This window comes from Physeter macrocephalus, chromosome 11 (genome assembly GCF_002837175.3).
Source record: "Physeter macrocephalus isolate SW-GA chromosome 11, ASM283717v5, whole genome shotgun sequence".
Classification (NCBI taxonomy): domain Eukaryota; kingdom Metazoa; phylum Chordata; class Mammalia; order Artiodactyla; family Physeteridae; genus Physeter; species Physeter macrocephalus.
In genome coordinates this window covers 182803391-182806869 of record NC_041224.1, presented here as the reverse complement: position 1 = coordinate 182806869, position 3479 = coordinate 182803391, and positions in this window count along the sequence as shown.

Sequence of the window (3479 nt, the reverse complement as noted above, 5' to 3'; positions counted from 1 at the left end):
CCATTCAAAGTATAGGAGATAGAAATCCAAATCACTAGTGGCGCTATAGAGAAAGTACCGTAAGGGAAAGATGAAAGATATCCTAAAAGTAAAAAAAAGCAAAGCTTACCCCTTGTACCTTTTGCATAATGAATTAACTAGTAGTAACTTAGCAAAGAGACCTTTAGTTAAACTACCCGAAACCAGACGAGCTACTTACGAACAGTACCTAGAACGAACTCATCTATGTGGCAAAATAGTGAGAAGATTTGTAAGTAGAGGTGAAAAGCCTAACGAGCCTGGTGATAGCTGGTTGTCCAAGAAAAGAATCTCAGTTCAACATTAAACAGTACCAAGAACCCCCTGAAGTTCCAATGTATGTTTAACTGTTAGTCTAAAAAGGTACAGCTTTTTAGAAATGGGTACAACCTTAACTAGAGAGTAAAACAGACACACACATGCCATAGTTGGCTTAAAAGCAGCCATCAATTAAGAAAGCGTTCAAGCTCAACAATAAAACTGTGTTATAATCCCAACAATAACAAATCAACTCCTAGTATAATTATTGGACTAATCTATATAATTATAGAAGCAATACTGTTAACATGAGTAACAAGAAAACTTTTTCTCCTCGCACAAGCTTACATCAGTAACTGATACTACACTGATAGTTAACAGCCAATAAATAAAACCCAACGCCAAGCCATTTATTAAGCCCACTGTTAACCCAACACAGGCGTGCACCAAGGAAAGATTAAAAAAAGTAAAAGGAACTCGGCAAACACAAACCTCGCCTGTTTACCAAAAACATCACCTCTAGCATAACCAGTATTAGAGGCACTGCCTGCCCAGTGACTGATAGTTAAACGGCCGCGGTATCCTGACCGTGCAAAGGTAGCATAATCACTTGTTCTCTAAATAAGGACTTGTATGAACGGCCACACGAAGGTTTTACTGTCTCTTACTTTTAATCAGTGAAATTGACCTTCCCGTGAAGAGGCGGGAATAACAAAACAAGACGAGAAGACCCTATGGAGCTTCAATTAATCAACCCAATAACCCACAACCTCAAACCACCAAGGGATAAAAAAAACTTATATGGGTTGACAATTTCGGTTGGGGTGACCTCGGAGCACAAAAACCCCTCCGAGTGATTAAAGCCTAGGCCTACCAGCCAAAGCATAACATCACTTATTGATCCAAAGCTTTGATCAACGGAACAAGTTACCCTAGGGATAACAGCGCAATCCTATTCTAGAGTCCATATCGACAATAGGGTTTACGACCTCGATGTTGGATCAGGACATCCTAATGGTGCAGCCGCTATTAAGGGTTCGTTTGTTCAACGATTAAAGTCCTACGTGATCTGAGTTCAGACCGGAGTAATCCAGGTCGGTTTCTATCTGTTACGCATTTCTCCTAGTACGAAAGGACAAGAGAAATAAGGCCAACGTTAAATAAGCGCCTTCAAACAATTAATGATCTTATCTTAACTTAATAAATAAGCGCAAACTAAACCTGCCCAAGACCAAGGCATTGTTGAGGTGGCAGACTTCAGTAATTGCATAAAACTTGAGCTTTTACACCCAGAGGTTCAAATCCCCTCCCCAACAAAATGTTTATAATTAACATCCTAACGCTTACCCTCCCTATTCTTATGGCCGTAGCATTCCTAACGTTAGTAGAGCTTAAACTCCTAAGATATATACAACTCCGAAAAGGACCAAACATCGTCGGCCCACATGGACTACTCCAACCCTTTGCCGACGCAATTAAACGATTCACGAAAGAACCCCTACGACCAGCCACACTCACCGTAACTAAGGCCCTGACAAATCCTAACTAAAGCCTTGACACTATCTCTCACTACTGCCCAGAATCTGTCCCAAACATGGGCCCTGCTGCAATCAATAACTATAATCCGGACACTATCCTGAGCTAATGCCCTGACACATGTCTATCCAAGGTCCTGACACTATCCCAAAGAAAGCCCTGTCGCTGTCCTTAAGTGAAGACCTGAGGCTGTGCCTAACTCAGGCCCTGAAGCTTTCCCTAACTGAGGCCTTAATTCTGTCACTAACTCAAGCCCTGCTCATGTCTTTAACTATGACCCGAATGCTGACCCAACAAAGCCCTGATGCTGCTCCTAAGTCATGCCCTGAGAGTGTCTCCATCTAGGGGGCTTATGCTAGGCCTCACTCAGTCCCTGACGTTCTGCCTAAGTCAGGCTCTGACGCAATCCCTACCTGAAGCATGACACAGGTCCTAAATTAGGCCCTGATTCCCTAAGTAACTAAGGCCTTGACACCAACCCTAGGTCATTACCTGACATTAGCCCTTGAACTTAACCTAACCTTGTCTTTAGCTAATGTCAAGTTTAGCTAAAGAGACTCTTTAGGACGAAATTCTTTCATCTTGTGAATATACTTTTGTTAAAAAAATAATTTCTTAAACTATTATCCTTAAACAAAATGTACTCAACTGCTGTGGAATATTCCTTCATAGCAGCGTGCATGGTTCACTTCTGCATTCGCGTGTGTTGGCCTTCAGGGTGCTTGCAGGAATGGCTCCTCTTATGCTAACTAAACCCCTCATGCTGTCCTTAAATAAGGCCCTGAAATTAGTCCTGAGGCTGTAAACCTGTCCCTAACTGAGGCCGGGAGGCTCGTCCTAACTCAGACCCTGACACTAAACCTAACTCAGACCCTGACACTCTCCCTAACTAAGGCCCTGACATTACTCCTAGCTCACGTCCTGACACTGTACCGAACAAAGGCTCTAATGCTAGTCCTAACTCAGGCCCTGACACTGTCTCTAACTAAGGCCCAGCTGCAGCCAATATATAAAATCCTGATATTATCCTGAGCTAATATCCTGACCCAGCTCTTACCAAGGTCCTGAAACTGGCCCAACGTAAGCCTTGATGCTGCCCATAAAGGAGGCCCTGAGGCTCTCCATAACAGAGGCCCTGATAATGTCTTTAATGATGACCCTAACGGTGATCCCACAGAGGCCCTTATGCTGCTCCTAAGTCATGCCCTGACACTGTCCCGAACTCAGGCCCTAAATATAGGCCTCATTTAGGCCCTTTGGCTGTACATTGGTTAGGCTTGACGCTGTCCGTATAGGAAGCCGTGGCAGTGGTCCTAATTTAGGCCCTGATGCTGGTCCTAACCAAGGCCCTGATGCTCTCAATAATTACAGTCTTCACGCTTTCCGCTGGTCATTTCCTGACACTATCCCTGGCCCGGAACCTAACTCTTGTCCCAAGTTAATGTCCTGCATCGTATCCTAACTGAAACCCTAATACTCTCCGTAACTAAGGCCCTGACTAATCCTAACTAAGGCCTTGACACTATCTTTCACTAAGGCCCGGAATCTGTCCCTAACATGGGCCCTGCTACAATCAATAACTATAATCCGGACACTATCCTGAGCTAATATTCTGACACATTTCTATCAAACGTCCTGACACTGTCCCAAAGAAAGCCCTGTCGCTG